Here is a 17,570-nt window from a genome sequence, read left to right as displayed (position 1 = left end):
CTTAACATGGCTACTCCAGCTCACCCTTCACAAGCCTCTGGATCCTGGTTCTAAGTGTCTTTCACTTCTAGGAACTCATTTAATTCTTGCAGCAACCTTATGAGGTAGATACTGTTATTACCCCCATTTTACACACAAGGCCTAGGGGCAGCTACTGTGCAGAGGCCTGGTGGCTCCAGCTGAGGGTGGTCACTCAGAGGGACACCTCGGCAGAGCTCCCACCCTTCTTCCTGGCAGAGGCCCAAGTGGAAGTGGGGGTGTTCCTCGTGAGAAGAAGAAAGGTTGTGCCAGGGGGACTCTGAGGGTGCACATGGAGCCTGGGCAAGGGAGGCGGGGGCAGCCAGGGCCACAGCAGGACTGGTGCCCCTGTTCCCAAGAACCCCCAACAACTGTACCCTTGCAGTGCCACTGTGAACCTGCCATTGCCCCTTGGCCTCCAGAGGGCAAAGAGCCATGTGTGGGAGGGGGAGTCAGAACGCAACCCCAAGAAGTCAGACCCCAGCTGCTGAGGCAGGTCCATGGCCCCAGCCTGGGGCCTGCCTCAGCACTCTTCTGAGCACTATCACCTCATCCCTCACCCTGTCAGGTTCTTTGGAGGGCTCCGTCTTCTTCCTCCACATTCACATTCACCTTGTCCAACACCTGGCCCCCTGGCAGGATCCTCATTTCCCAGTCTCCCTTCTTCGGAGGTGCACTGGGCAAGCGGAGCCAGGCCTCTTGGGGTCCCCTGGAGTGGAAGGAGGTACAAAATGGGATGGGTAAAGTATAACTGCCACACGCACTCACCCAGGAATGTCAGCAATGAAAGAGAATGAATTCCTCTTTCCAGGCAGTATGGAGTCCCAGGAAGACTCTACTACTGATGGATGAATTGGGTGCCTGTAGAATGTGGAAGGCCTAGGCATGGGTTCTAAACTCCTTCCCAGCTGCCTGACCCCCAAAGTCCGTCCTCTGGCAGTGGGGAAATAGAATTACAAACAAAATCTATCCCAGCAAGCCTCTGCAGAGGTAGAAGAGGAAGAAAACACTTTCGTCACTGAAGAGGCATTAACTCAGAGATGTGCATCACAGGCAATGATCCGCTAAGATGCTGCAAAGACAGAAATAAATCGCTAATCTAGCCAGTGGGTCCAACCCATTGCTCACTGCACACATTCTCAAGAAGAGTAATGCCTAGTCCTCAGATCAGTGGACTTCTCAGCACCTTTGGCTACACCCATTTCATTGGAGATTCAACCTCAATTTACCTGACCACCTGCGTTTGCTAATTACCTTGTTACAAAGGAAAGTAAACTCTTACCTTCATGACAGGAGGTAGATTTACCACTCACAGCAGATATTAGGCCCCCACCATCCCACAGACTGGCAGACAGGGCCCTGGCTGCTCTGATGATGACGTTTCAAAGACGGGCTCCCAGGTCCTTCAGGAACACAGTCCTGGGTTGCAAAGCTGGCAAGAGGCTTGTTTAGCTGTCAAAAAGCATTGCATGCCCCTCAAAGGGGCAGAGGAAGATTTACAATGACAAGTTTTCCAAAGAAGACACACTTGAGAGAGGACACCGCTTCCCTTGTTTTAACAGGGAGAATTAAGCCCTTCATTGTCTTTATTCTTTTTTTTTTTTTTTCAATTGCCCTAACAGTTTCCGAGAGCAGTGTTCCGTGACTCCTCAGTCAGGCCACCAGTTCTTCTGAGCCCAACACAGGGTCTTTGGTGTGAAAACTTCTGTTTTTTCCTTATTGCTTAAAAAAACAAAACAAAACAAAAACAGCCACTCAGCTTGCTTAGTATTTTGCATAAACCTGCATTTCCCTTCAAGAAAACTTTAGATCTGAGGAAGTGCGGTGAGATGTGGTTAAGGCAGCTCCCCAGGCTGGGCTGCTGGTTTGCCCCTGTCCCTCATATAGGCTTCCCTGGTCACCCCTCACTGTCGCAAAGTAAGACCTGAACATGAAAGCTTTCACATGCAGCCCAGATCCACACACCTTTGGGTTTGCACTTCAGGCATTGTCTGCAGCAAGTGCTCAGTTCCAGGCCAGCTTCCAGAAGCTCCAAGACTCATCGCTTTATTCAGGAGTTGAAAATGAACTGGAACTGAAGACTTTTAAACTGGAAGACATTTCAGAAATGATCAAATTTAATAGTTCCCAAGCTTTTGGAATCACAGAGACCTTTGAAGATCTGATGTAGAAAGTGAGCCCACAGATTTGCACACCATTGCGAGTTTAAGGAGCCCCTGGATTGCCCGTGTAGCAGCCCTTCACGTTTTAGTTGAGGAGGCTGCAGCTGAGCCCTGTCTCCCAAGGCAGAAGTCTGGGCTTTTAGTGGGAAAAATAGCACCCACATCACAGCAGGCAACAGAAGCTCACTGGCTACGCTAAGTCTGATTAAGAAAACTCTGGTGAGCGTTTTTGAGAGGCTGCATTTTAGAGGCTTTGTTTCAGGTTTTTTGTGTGGCCGATCAGTTATATGTTCAAGGCTGGCTGCCAGGAGTGGACTTTAATTGCTGGGCCTACACATCCGTGTTGCAGAGAGGCAGACGAACTGCAACAATAGTCTCTTCCCTCTGTCCCACTGAGGGGAGTCTCAGTGACAGGAGCCTCTGTCCCTGACCCCAAACCGTCCTGTCCTCCACTCTGTGGGCTTCTGAAAGGAACAGAAAGGGCCAAGGCCGAACCCGCACCTGCACCTGGGAAAAGGAATCTCAGCAGAATCCGGGTGGCCCACAGTTCCCTTACCCCATGAGCCATGGCGTTCGGGGTTCAGGGTTCAGGAAAACCCAACCAAGCGCCCTGCACCATGCTGTGAGGCTGCCCTAAGGCCTGCAATCCTGAGACCCCAACCAATGGAACAGGCCACCTCTTAGTCAAGGGGACCCCAGGGAAACCTGAAAATGAATTCCTGGCCATGATGGAAGGGGAGGTCAGAGACGCCTCATGAAAGCCCTGCACCTTTGGAGTATAAAATAGGCATCGTTAGATTATTTAGAATGGACTCTGGACAATCAGGTACAGATTATGAACAAGACCTGAGGCCATGCAAGGCAAGAATTAACACACACCCTAGAAACCACAGAGTCTCCTTCAATGGGTTTTAAAATGACCGAGGATACTGTGGCTGACTTTCCTACCTGACTCTAGGACAGCATCACGTGGCAGAGGCAGACCCTCTCTCTGAACTGAAGCATTCCTTTGTACCAACTTCACATCTTTAGATGAAGCTGAACTCTCAACCAATTGCCAATCGGAAAATCTTTGAATCCACCTATGACCTATAACGCCCCCGACTTCAAGATATCCCACCTTGTTAGGCCGAGTCAATGTACACCTTCCATGGATTGATTTATGATGTTACTCCAATTCCTGTCCCCTCAAATGTAGAAAACGACGGCCCCGACACACATTTTTAGGACCTCTTGAGATCCCCAGGCCATGGTCACTAATATTGGCTCAGAAGACACCTCTTACAGATCATTTAAGAGTTTGGTGTTTTTGTTAACGAGCCCAACCACAGGCCTTGGCATACCGTTTGCTCAGCTTGGGAATTCCCAGACCAGCTACAGGCCCTCGCCTTCTCCTCCCGACCAGCACACTCTTTGTCTCCATCCACCATCAGTTCCACCTGTGCTCACCTGGGTGGGCCTCTGCCAGCTGCCGATCTGCACCCGTTTCCCACCCCTCCTGACTGCAGGACGCCCCCTCTGTGGGCAGTGCTCATTGTTACTCAGCCCCTCAGCCTGTGAGCTCCCTGGGGTTCTCCATCTCTATAGGGTGCTGGTATCCTTGGGCCAGGACTCCTTTAGTATAACCTGGCTCCTGCTATGAAATGTACAGTCCCCAGAAAGTGTGACTGAGTCCCAATGTAAATCTTTGTAACCTGGAATGCAGGGCATAGCCCTCACCTTTCTGCTGGTGGTGAGCAAGGAAGCAGAGAGCTTCAACTGGGTTGGCAAACACCCGATGTCCTATGCAGTGCCAGTCTTGGGAGGAAGCTGACGCTGTGCACAGAATGGCAGAAAAACACCAGGTCAAACCCACTTTCAGGTCACCCTGTCTGTCTTCCTAGAGTTGGTGGTTTTTTGAGCCATTAGATCACCTCTATTACTTAAGGCAATTTTAGGTGGCTTTTTGATACCTGCAATGTAAAACTCCTGACTGTCAAGTTCAGTCTCCTAACAAAGTTATTCTGGATGTGACGTCTCCACCACTGTCCCGTTCCCGGAGCCCCATCAGGTGTGTCCTCCTGGGTGGCAGCCACGCCTCCAACATCTCATGCTTTCATGCCAAGCCCAGGCCTAGCACACTGCAGATTCTCAGCCTGCTGGGCTCCCTTGCTCCAGGCTCATTCCCTGTGACCACATAGGGGAATGCACTCCCTACTGTGTTACAGCCTAGCTCTTTGACCCTAGGGTTTATGATTATCAAAAATTAAGGAGCCAACCAATGAGGGGGCAGCCAGCTTGCTTTCCAGAGATGGACAGGCCCTGGACACTATCTCCTGGATGCCAGTGAGCGGTTGAGAGCTGAAGCTCCCTGGACACTCAAGGCTCTTGTGGTGACAGGTGAGGGGACTGGGTGGAAGGACAGTGCTCTGAGCATGCACCTTCCTTGGGATCTGGAGGCTGGGCTGTTTTTTGTGCTTGGCTCTTATGCCCCCTCAGCAACCTAAACGTTTGTTATCAAGGGGGAATGAGTGTTTGCTGAAACTTGTGCTTGGACACAGGATTTCTGTGATATATGGTCCCTGGAGAAGGACTAAAGGGTTGGATATGTGGCCTGCCTATGGTAGGTGCCCCCTCAATGCACCAAGAAGCTGAGACAGCCAGGAAAAGGGAACAGAGGGAGGAGGGGTGGGTAGTTCGTCTATCAAAGCTTTATAAAAGTTATTTCATTAAATCTTCAAAACAACTCTAGAAGGCAGGTTTTCTTCTCCCCTATTCTATAGATGATGAAATGGAGGCTCAGAGAGGTTAAGTGACATGCCCAAGGTCACACAGCTAGAAAGGGATGGAGCCAGATTCCAATGCAGGTCTTTCTGACTCTACTTTCTCCCAGTGGCAGAGGCCTGCTTCCTCATGGGCAAAAGCGGAAAGACACACCCTTGAGCAGGTCTCCCTGTTCCTGCAAGGCTGGGAGCCATGCAGGCACTCACATGATTTTCTCTCTCTTCCCCAGGCCTGGCATAAAGGCATGCAGGGAGGCCTAGCTCTGTCTCCCAGACTTAGAGATTTCAGGCACAGAAGTCTGTCCATGGCTCCGTATCACATCCGCAAATACCAGGAGAGCGACCGCAAGTGGGTTGTGGGCTTCTTCTCCAGGGGGATGAATGAGCACGCCCTGACCACCTTCTGGCAATTGCTGAAGCTGCCCTGAGCACTTGTGTTCTTACTTTTGGGGCCCCTCGCCCTACTCCTGGTCTCTGGCTCCTGGCTTCTCGCCCTCCTTTTCAGCCTCTGTCTACTCCCTGCCCTGTGGTTCCTTGCCAAACATCCCTGGAAGAAGTATGTAGACAGGACATTGCACACAGACATGTCTGGCATCACCAAATCCTACCTGAGTGAGCGTGGCTCCTGCTTCTGGGTGGCTGAGTCTGAAGAGAAGGTGGTGGGCATGGTGGAAGCCCTGCCCATTGATGATCCCACCTTGAGGGAGAAGCTACTTCACCTCTTTATGGCCTTGAGCACTGTCGTCAGGGAATAGCAAAAGCCCTGGTCGGGACTGTCCTCCAGTTTGCCTGGGACCAGGGCTACAGTGAAGTTGTCCTTGGCATGAATATGGTGCAGTTTTCTTCCCCGGCCGTCTACCAGAGCATGGGCTTTGAGGAGACGGGTCAGTCCTATCTCACCATAAGCGGGAGGCTAGTGGCTGTTGCTACAGTTCATTCCATCTACCGCCTCCCTTCTGCTCAGGCAGGGTGTCTGTGATATCTTTGTTTGTGTATCCATCAGAATAGAATCCACTCTGCTGTAGCATTAAGCAATGCCCAACTTTTCAGTGCATTGACACAATTAAAGTTTATTGTCCATTCTCATCTGAGTCCCTCATATTTGATTGTGGGGTGGCTTCTGGGGTTCTGCTTCATTGAGTCTTTTTGGGTCTTGTCTGTTGATGAAAGGAATCAAACTCTGTAAAATATTTTAAGAGATTTATTCTGAGCCAAATATGAGTGACCAGAGTGTAAGAGTTAAAGAAAGAGGAAAGAAACATGAAAAGCGGCTCAACAGTCAAAGACAGGTTTATTTTGGAGAATAAATCTGAGAGGGGCTTTGGCTGATTTCAGTCAGGAGCATTCTCTCTTACAGACTAAGAGCATTTAAGGGTTTTAGAGCAAGAGAACTTATCACAGGCTTGGAATGTTTCTGTGTGAAGGAGAAGTTTATTGCAGGGTTGGAATGTCTCTGGAGGAAAGGTTACCTTGGGGCTGACATCTCTCTGGCTGGAGGGGAGGTTATCTCAGGGCTGGCATGTATGTCTCTGGTCAGGGAGGGGTTTATCTTTGGGTTGGAATGTTTCTGGTCAGAGATGTCATTTGTGGTTTATGGTCTTGCTGACATTAGCCATTAGGCTGATGCCCTTTGGGTTGGAATTAGGTAGTTTTTAATCAAGGGGAACTTTAAAATGGTGGTGCTTGTCCAAGATGACAATGCTCCTGCTCTGTTAACCCAGACCCTGTAGTTTTAAAAAGGACGAGGGGTGGCATGTTCTTTCTGGCTACTTCCTGCTGATGGGAGGATGGAGAGCTTTCTGGTCTCAGATTGACTGTAGGAGTAATGCTATCTGTAGATGTTTTGGGGTAGTTGTCTGTGAAATGGCCATGATCCTGTCAGTTAAAAATCTTTGAAAAAGATTAATTAGGCAGGGTAAGAACATTAGTCCTAGGCATATCATTAGGAGAGGGCCCAGAAATGGGATAACCCATGTTATGATTTTGTTCCCAAACCAAGAATCTGTTTGCTTGTTTTGGTATTCCCTCAGCTTTTTGGCCCTTTCTATAAGTTATTTAGCAGTGTTTCTTACTAGGCCCAATTGGTTGAGATTGAAGCAACATTCCTTACCTAATGAGAGGCAGAGTTTCATGTTTGGAAAGGCCCATGTGTTATTTTCTGTTAGTAACTATTATTACAAGACAAATCATGGTAGGACTGGTTTGCCTTATTATACTTGGTTTAATTATTTGCATACAGTGCAGCAAGAATAATTATTTGTTACATAGCCCCTTTAAATTGGCATTGATGGAACTTTGTTCCATAGAAGGAATCTGAGATAAGATCTTTTAGAGCTGAGCCCAGCCATGGAATTGTACCGTTAAATACCTATGAATTGGGTGAATTCTTTTCCTCTTGAGGTTCCAAGATAACTTTTCCAAGTTCTGTTCCAAGTTCTGTTAACTGTTCCAAGGCCAGGTTCCTGGCCTGTCAGAAAGTGACATTCTTTACTTACCACAGGTTGGAAACCCTTTACAGGGACTGTGTACACAAAATATGAGGCCAGTTTTCCATGGGTTTTATTGGCTTCATAAGTCAAGTTTGATTCCTTAAAGGAGAGCACGCCATTCCAGTCAAAGACTTGGAAAAATAACCAGTTTTTCCAATTGTGTTCTGTTACAAAAGAAAACAGATTCTTATTGCACTTATGCAAATAACTATATTGCCATAACTTAAAAATACTAAAAAAATCAAAAATATTACTTCAGTCTCTAGAGGACCAGAAACAAGACAACAATTGTTTATAGATGACAAAAGTTTTAGTTAAAATCACAATTGACAAGGATATCTGTTACCTTTGTAGCACAGAGTAATTTTAACATAACAATTATAATTATTACTGATAAAGTACACTAAGATATATCAGAATTAGAGGTGTCTCCCATAACTTTAACATAACAATATAATTTTAACATAGTAATTATAATTATTACTGACAAAGTACACTAAGATATATCAGAATTATAGGAGTCTTCCGTAACTTTGGAACACATACCAATAACATATTTATACAAATATAGCCCAAAGAAAGCCAAATACCATTTTATATTTGACAATGCTTCCTGTATGATTTTATACCAAATAAGCCAAATTTTACCTTTATATTAGTGTGCTATTAATGTTAAACTCAATTTTTAATAAAACCTTGTAGAAACATTTACCCAATTTTAATGTTTGACCATAAGGTAAGAGTCTTGTAGACTCTTTTTAACCATTTATATACTTTCTATAATTTTTGTTAAACAGCAAGTTAGTGCTTTAAGAGAAACCCATTGTGCTTTTATTTTAATGCTCAATTTACAGAAAACTGGATGATACCCCTTCAACTTTAGCCAATATGTTTACAAACAGAATTTCCTTTACAATTCTTAAACCTTCAAAACAATTCTTTTTTTTTTTTTATGAGATGGAGTCTTGCTCTGTCACACAGGCTGGAGTGCAGTGGCGCGATCTCAGCTCACTGCAAGCTCTGCCTCCCGGGTTCACGCCATTCTCCTGCCTCAGCCTTGCCGAGTAGCTGGGACTACAGGCGCCTGCCACCACGCCTGGCTAACTTTTTGTATTTTTTTTAGTAGAGACGGGGTTTCACTGTGGTCTCGATCTCCTGACCTCGTGATCCACCCGCCTCAGCCTCCCAAAGTGCTGGGATTACAAGCGTGAGCCACCACGCCCGGCCCAAAACAATTCTTTAACCTTTTGATCTAGGTAAAAATCCACATTCTCATGCCTCCTTATAATCTTTTTACCAAAAGTATATGCAAACTATTTTTCCATAGTCTTAAATACATGTTACACTGTTAACTTGTTGCAACCTTTACTTTTGTTGGTAAGTTTGGGATTTTACTTATGTACTAGGTGTAGAGCTTAGGACCTAGACAGAAGTGCAAATAAGGTTTGGCTTATTCCAGCATTTAACTCCATGTGTCCTAGGTCTTACCTAGCTGCAAAGCAGGCAAGTTGTAGTGGCATTTTGTAAGGCATTCAGGAGGCCTAATCACTTTTAAATTGTACAACATTTCTTGCATAAATTCCCTTTTATAAAACTTTTCATGACTTTCACAGACCATCTCTGACATGCTTTGACTTTCTGACTTGTAAACATCTCTGTCTTTAAACAATGAGTTAATTTACTTTAGGACAAGAATTTACCATATAAAATTCTTTTTATATGGTAAACATCTTTTGCATAGCTAGGGGTCATAGCTAATTTCACATGTCCCCAGGCCTTTTCTATTTTTGTTTATTAACTTAGTTTATAGTTTAGTTTTTTAGTTTACAGTTATAGTTTTTTAGTTTATAGTTTATAGTTTAGCTTTGAAACAAAGATGATAACAGTTCTTTCCCAGAACAAACTTCCTTCATTGTCTGTGGACTAGACTGCCTAAGGCCACAAGATTAGAAGTTAGGGTATTTTGGGAGGGCGTGGTGGCTCATGCCTGTAATCCCAGCACTTTGGGAGGCTGAGACAGGTAGATCACGAGGTCAGGAGTTTGAGACCAGCCTGACCGATATGGTGAAACCCCATCTCTACTAAAAATACAAAAATTGGCCAGGCATAGTGGCATGTGCCTGTAGTTCCAGCTACTGAGGAGGCTAGGGCAGGAGAATTGCTTGAACCTGGGACGCGGAGGTTGCAGTGAGCTGAGATCTTACCACTGCACTCCAGCCTCGGTGACAGAGCGCAACTCTGTTGCAAAAAGAAAAAAAAGAAGTTAGAGTATTTTGCTAAATAGTTCAAGATGTAACTATCTTCATTAAACCAATATTAATGTTTCATTTATTAAAAAATTACACAAGCAAAGATTATTCTGTTTGGGCTGAGTTATAGTTTTGTAGCCTTTATGCCAAATTTTCACACCTTATAGTATTTGGCAGAGATAAGTATGGAATTGCTTGATTAATAAATGCAAATAAAAATGTATGCTGGCAACTCTTAAGATATTTCTAATCTTACTGTACCAGTAACTTTTAAAGATTAAAGTCACATGAACTGAAAGGTCCCACAGCTTTTACTTTTCCCTTAAAAATATTTGATTTAAGTGCTTATTTTACTTAGGTCAATTAATTAGAGCTTTTTAAATAGACATTGGACACATAACACATGTATAGCCACACAGACAACAAGAAGAAGATCCAGTAGTTATAGGATTTATTTATTATTTATTTATTTGCTAATTTCCCAATTGGATTATTGGCCTCCAGGTAAGGCCCTTTAAGAACAGGGCTAGGAGAACAATTTCCAGGGCCTAATAAACAAGTATAGTTGGAAGACAAAGACAGATTTTGAGAGGTATTTATTCACCTCTAATTCCAGGGGTTCCATAAGGAAAACAGAGATTTTTCCCAAAACAGGATTTGTGGTGCCTTTTGTGTTTTTCCAAGGAGTCCCAGGCCACCAGAAGTCATTTTAGGGTCTTTCATATATGCACCAAGAGTGGCAAGACAGAGTGAAGAAAAGTAATTCCATCAACTGGGAAAAAAACCTTTTCCAGGAAAGCAAGATTTATGAAGAGAAAAACATAAAGGCCTTTTGAATCTACTCATAACTTGGATATCCATTTTAATTAAGCTGAGTGCTTTTTTTTTTTTAATCAAGAGTGAGAGTGGTTAGAATTATATAAATATCATGCCAAGTTAGATTAAAGGATTGGATTATATGTAGGAATCCCTTGCAATAATGAGAGGGATTTTCAGAGAAAGATCCCAGATGCTGTTTGATTTTTGACAAATCAGACATGGAGAAAGGGACATGAACATGAGCAGTGCCTTAAACCCCAGCCACTTCCTGGAGCAGGAGAATGGCAGAGGTGGTTTGACTGGTTGAAGTAGTTTTTGCATGGATTATAAGTCCAGAAGGAGGAGGAGCAGGGTTTGGAGCTGAAGGCTCGGGGGCAGGAGGGGCCACTGAGGTGGAAGCTTTGGACAAAGGAAGAGTGGATGCAGGGGGATGAGAATACTGAGAGGGTTCATCTGTAGGGTCAAAAGGGGTTTCAGAGGAAGGGTTTTTGAAGAAAGGAGTTTCGGAGGAAGGAGACACCTGGGGAGGGTTTTCATTAAGAAAAAGGATTTCATGAAGTGTGCAAGCTTGACATAGGGAGGGTCGGCATCTAAGGTAGAAGAAAGCCTGAATATAGAGAATCTCTTGCCATTTGCCATTCCTGGTTATAAAGTTGTCAAGGTCCCTGAGAATTTGAAAGTCAAAAGTGTCATTTTTGGGCCGTTGGCTGTCATTATCTAATTTGTATTGGGGCCAGGCCATGTTGCAGTAAAAACCAAACACTTTGGCTTTATGCTTCCTTTAAGCCAAGTTTGGTGAGGTTGTGAAGGAGATAGACCAGTGGAATGTGGGATTAGGAATGTGGGATTGTTTGGCACCCATGTGGACTGGTAAGAGGAAGCTGAGGGTGTCTGTTTTTGTTCTAGGCATCCCCAGACAAAAGACAGAAACCCAGAATCCTCTTTATAAAGAGGGTGGTGGTCAAGCTGAGAAGAAACTAGGTGTCCCCAAGAGTTCTTTTTTTTCTTTTTTTGAGGCAGAGTTTCACTTTTGTTGCCCAGGCTAGGGTGCAATGGCATGATCTCAGCTCACCGCAACCTCCACCTCCCGGGTTCAGGTGATTCTCCTGCCTCAGACTCCCGAGTAGCTGGGATTACAGGCATGCGCCACCATGCCCGGCTATTTTGTATTTTTTTTTTTTTTTAGTAGAGACGGGGTTTCACCATGTTGGTCAGGCTGGTCTTGAACTCCCAACCTCAGGTGATCTAGTTGGATTTAGGCAGTTTTTGATCAAGGGGAACTTTAAAATGGCGGTGATTGTCCAAGATGATGATGCTCCTGCTCTGTCACAGGGCCTGTGACACAGCCGTCAGGAGGTCCTGAGAACCACCTTGGTTTTATATATTTTAGGGAGGCATGAGACATCAGTCAAATACATTTAAGAAATACAGTGGTTTGGTTCAGAAAGGCGGACAACTCAAAGTGAGGGCTTCCAGGCTATATGTAAATTTAAACATTTTCTGGTTGACAATTGATTGAGTTTATCTGAAGACCTGGGATCAATAGAAATGTTCAGGTTAAAAATAATGGATTGTGGAGACCAAGTTTAATTGTGCAGAAGAAGCTCTCAGGTAGTGGACTTCAGAGACAGCAGGTTGTAAAATGTTTCTTATCAGACCTAAAAGGGTACCTGGCTCTTAGTTGATTATCTCCTGGATTTGGAAGGGAAGCAAGGAAAACAAAGGGGAAAGGGGATTCTCTAAAGAATGTGGATTTTTCCCACAAGGGAGGCTCTTCAGGGCCATTTCAAGATATGGCAGACAAACATGTTTTGGGGTAAAATATTTTGGTTTTCTTCCTTGTTATGAAAGAGTCAGATTGGAAAGTAAGTCACAATATACAGGTTAAGTAAAACCCATCTGATGAGAATTTATGGTTTATAGGGCATGACTGCTTAGACCTCTTAGGAATTTGGGCAAGATTAAAAACAATCAGCTTAGTCCTCATCTGTTTCATTTTCTAGTGCCATGATAATGTTGCATGAAAAAACACAAAATAATAATAAACAACATTTATTTAGCTCATGAGTCTGCAGATCAGCAATTTTGGCTGGACTTGGCTGGGCAGCTCCTCTGGTCTCAGGTTGCATTGTATAAATGCTGTGGGGTTGGCTGAAGGGACAGGTCAACAGGGCTCTTTCATCTTCCAGCAGACTAGTTCAGGCAGGATTTCAAGTAAATTGCAAAGGGGCAAAAACAAAAGCAGAAACAGGCAAATATATTTTGAAAACCCTGCAGGTATGACATCTGCTGATATTCCAGACTCAGGGGTAGAGAGAGAGCCACCTCTGCCGTCAGCAGACCTACAAAGTCATGTAGCAAAGGGCTGGGATGCAGCCAGGGGAGAAGAATCAAGGCCAGCACTTCAATCAATCCACTCTAGCCCCAAGGTCTCTGTGGAGGGGATAGAGGCCACTGGGAATGGAGTCTGGGATTTAACATGGGCTATCTAAAAATGTTAAAAATACTTATTGCTTAATTCACTTAAAATAGCAAGTGCGTTACATGGTAACATAAGTAACCTATTTTTAAAATGCAAATTAGAAATATTTTCTAAAACAAAAAAGTGGTAGTGAGAAGAATGGCACTGTTTTACATTTTTTTTTACAAAGCTCTTTAATGTCTGGTTTAAGAGAAGATAGCTGGACTCATCTGCTTTTGCATTAAGTCTGCTCTCACATATTGCTCTGGTTAAAGTGTACATTAAAAAAATCTGACTTACGCATATATATAGTTGGAAAGGATAGGAGTATTTTATTTTTATTTTTATTTTTATTGAGAGAGAGTCTCACTCTGTCACCCAGGCTGGAGTGCGGTGGCGCAGTCTTGGCTCACTGCAACCTCTGCCTCCCGGGCTCAAGCAATTCTCCTGCCTCAGCCTCCTGAGTAGCTGGGATTACAGGCACCTGCCATGGCATCCGGCTGAGTTTTGTATTTTTAGTAAAGACGGGGTTTCGCCATGTGGGCCAGTCTGTCTTGAACTCCTGACCTCAGGTGATCCACCTGCCTTGGCCTCTCAAAATGCTGGGATTATCGGCATGAGCCACCACACCTGGTTGATAGGAGTATTTTAATATTCTTTTCAGGTAACTCTTGTGAAAGGAAAATATCTTGGGCCTCCAGAATCACTAAGGAAAACTCAAGCTGGAAACTGCTTAGGGCAAACCTGCCTCCCGTTCTATTCAGTCACTCCTCTGCTCACTGAGATAGATGCATATCTAATTTGCCTCCTTTGGAAAGGCTAATCAGAAACTCAGGAGAATGTAACCCTTTGTGTATCGCCTATCTGACCTGGAAGCTCCCTTCCCGCTTTGAGTCTTGGCTTTGAGTCTTCCTGCTTCTGCTTCAAGTTGTCCCACCTTTCCAGACCGAAACAATGTACTTCTTACATATATTGATTGATGTCTCGTGTCTCCCTAAAACGTATAAAACCAAGCTGTGCCCTGACCTCCTTGGGCACATATCGTCAGGACTTCCTGATGTCTGGTCTCAGGTTGCATTGTATAAATGCTGTGGGGTTGGCTGAAGGGACAGGTCCTGGCTATGTCAGGGGTGTGTCCTCAACCGTGGCAAAATAAACTCTCTAAATTAACTGACACCTGTCTCAGATTTTCTGGGTTCGCACTCTTGATCTTCTTTGATAGTACATCAAAACTTGACAAGTGGCAGTTTCTTAATTAATTGCAAGGTGAAATTTGAAACCAAATCCGTAAACTTTTTACACCCTCTCACATAAAAATCCATCTGTATATCTTGCACTATCTAAATGGATGTTTATTTCCTGCCTTATTTTGTAACACCAGGCAACAATCATTTGGAAAATCGTGGCCCAGTGAGTTATGCAGATCTTCCAAATGTTGACATATTTACTTAGACAACACACAAAAAAAATCACATTAGTTAAGGTCACTGATAATCTTGTCAGAAAAGTCTAAGTACTGGAAAGTCATCAAGCCCATGGTGATGGATACAAATTTTTAAGAATTCTATTGTTTGCTTGAGAACTCTAAATTTCTCTTTGGCAGCAAATACTGACAATCAGGTATTTTCCCGAAGTGATAGACTCACTTCTTCATTTTTTTTGAGTTGGAGTCTCGCTCTGTCACCCAGGCTGGAGTGCAATGGTGTGATCTTTGGCTCACTGCAACCTCCGCTTCCTGGGTTCAAGCAATTCTCCTGCCTCAGCCTCCTGAGTAGCTGGGATTACAGGCATGTGCCACCACCCCCCGCTAAATTTTGTATTTTTAGTAGAGACGGGGTTTCACCATATTGGCCAGGCTGGTCTCGAACTCCTGACCTCGTGATCTGCCCGCTTCAGCCTCCCAAAGTGCTGGGATTACAGGCATGAGCCACCAAGCCTGGCCTCACCTCTTCATTTTTAAGAAAATGTTTGGTACACACCCAAGTTGAAATCATTGCTTTTCACAGCACAGCAGCAGACTTTGCCTTCTCTATTCCACTCACAGAAAAGTGAACGGGTAGGGCATACCTCTCTCAGGCAGTGGGCGCATGTGATTCTGGTGGCCCCGCTGTTTCCTGTCAATGTCGAATAGCACATCCCACTCGCTCTGTAACATGCTCTCCAGCTTCCTCTCCTGGACTGTTAACTTCAGGCACTTTATCCGCTCCCCAGAGTGGGAGATGAAGTCAGGTCTGTGAAGTTGAAGCGATTCCTAAGGAGGAGAAAAAGCCTGGACCTCACTTTAATGACACAGTCTACACTCCAGATGCCTAGAAAAACGCCACCTGCCCAAGAGGGTTGGAGAAGCCTGATTCAAATGCTGAGAAAATACCCAGAGTTAAACAATCCTCAGACACCTCCCTGTGGGGGAGAGCTCCAGCAGGGAACCCACAAGGATCAAAGACAGACACGCCTTCAGCATAGACCAGGAACTAATGAAACTGCCTTTGCAAAATTATGATTGAGACAGTGAAAGAGATCTAACTTAACTGACTCCATCTTGTTTCTAACCTCCAAGCTGTCCTTTTTCATTCCTGGGCATAGGCTGAACTAACTTTGGTGGAAACTTAGCTTATAGTTTATAGTTTAAACAAAGATGTTAACAGCCCTTTCCTAAAGCAGACCTCCTTCTTGCCTGGGGACTAGATTGGCTTTGTAGGACTAACATTAGCCACAAGATTAGAAATTATGGTTTAGGAGTCATACAGCTGGAGGCTACAAGATTCTGGCCCTCCCTAAACTGCTCTTAACATCAGTGCATGAGATATTTTGCAGACCCTCAACTTAATGGATCAGCTGGCACCACCCAGATCAATAAACTGGCTCATCTGATCTTGTGGCTGCCACCCAGGAACTGACTCAGTGCAAGAAGACAGCTTCAACGCCTTATGATTTCATCCTTGACCAGTCAGCACTCGTGGCTCACTGGCTTCCCCCACCCACCAAGTTATCCTTAAAAACTCTGCTCCCTGAATGCTCAGGGAGACTGATTTGAGTAATAATAAAACTCCAGTCTCCTGCACAGCCGGGTCTGTGTGAATTGCTCTTTCTCTATTGCAATTCCCGTGTCTTGATGAATTGGCTCTGTCCAGGCAGCAGGCAAGGTGAACCCCTTGACTGGTTACATGAAGACTGTGGCAATTACAACTCTCCCAAATATCAACGTGATACAGCTCTGCCCATGGTGCTATTTTAAAGATCTATTGGAACAAATACATCATTAATAACATTTCCTTTATCCCCCAAGGGACATATCAGAAGAGGCTTGGTTTCCTTTAAATCCGACATGGAGCAGAAACAGGAGTTGTGGACATGGAGGAACACGCATGAGGCTGCACAAGTGTCAGGCCACCGGGCCTTCCACACACAGAGACCCACAAGCCCAATGAGCAGAGCTGCAAATCCTTCCTCCTGTGGCCTTGTCCCCATATCCTGATGGTGATGCACCATCTATGATTAAGAGTAAGGCAGCCTTTGATGGATGATGAGAAACCCAGCCCTCGTGCTTGAAAGCAGGTGAACTGCGGAGGTGCTTGAAAAGAGGGTCTCAGGCCTACACCTCAGCTCGCCAAGTGACAGAGCCAGCTTCTCTGCGCCTTGCCCTTCTTCTCCCTACACGTAGGGCTAAAGTTAAGTCAACATCACTGCACCTGCAGGGTTGTTCTCACAAACGGCTTCAGTGGATCTCTACCATCCTCTCTGCCTGGGCCTGCCAGGGAGCCCCAATCATCCAGGTGCCGCCCCTGCTAGTTCTCCTCCTGTAGAGGTTCCCTCCAGGGCCTATTCTTGGTTATTGGTTCAAACCAGGAGACGCCAGGGCCACAAGTCTTGGGCACGTTTTCCTTCTTCGATCTAGACTCCATATTTTCCACAGGAACAAACCAGGAAACCCCTACAGGAAATAGTTTTTAGAAGGAAAACAGATTTTTCACTTTTTTTACAGCCCCACCCAGCTTTCATCAAGGACATGCATATCATACAGGCTCTCAGGGGTCTCAGCTGTCAGCGGCCACAGGGTGCCCTTGAGTCTGGTTTCACTGCAGGGATGACTGTGTAACTGCAGTGCTGGATACTTTGAAAATCTGACAAGGTGGTGGCTGGGGATAGGTGAGTCCACACAGTGTCACTTGGAAACAAAGCATCTTAGCATTGTAGGTGTTAAAAGAAAAACTTTAGCTGAATTAAATTTAAAAGACTTTGAGCAAAAAATGATTCTTGAATCAGGCGGCCTCCTGAGCCAGAATAGGCTCAGAGACTCCAGTGCACCCATGTGGTGGAAGATGATTTATGGAAACAAAATGATAAGCAGTGTATGGAAAGTGGAAGTAAGCCACAGAAACAGCCGGATTGGTTCCAGCTCGACATTTGCCTTATTTGAACATGGTTTGAACACTGGGCCACCTTTGATTGGTCAAAACATGGTGAGTGGCAAAGAGTAGGCTATAGTCCATTTACAAGCCCGTTTAGGTTACAGTTTGTGGAGTACAGAGAACCCTTTAGGGTGAACTTAAAATATGTAAGGAGGCAGTAGGCTAAACTTATTTAACACAAGGAACTTGAAATTCACTAGT

The 17,570-nt window shown here is 44.9% G+C and overlaps 1 pseudogene; it reads left to right on the top strand.

Annotated features, from left to right (window-relative positions):
- Positions 1-570: 570 nt before the first annotated feature.
- On the top strand, positions 571-6,162 carry LOC115838325 (annotated as a pseudogene).
- The last annotated feature ends 11,408 nt before the right edge of the window (positions 6,163-17,570 follow it).

This window comes from Nomascus leucogenys, chromosome 14 (assembly GCF_006542625.1).
Source record: "Nomascus leucogenys isolate Asia chromosome 14, Asia_NLE_v1, whole genome shotgun sequence".
Taxonomy (NCBI): Eukaryota; Metazoa; Chordata; class Mammalia; order Primates; family Hylobatidae; genus Nomascus; species Nomascus leucogenys.
Note: the sequence above shows the minus strand (reverse complement) of the source record. Positions and strands in the feature narration are given on the sequence as shown.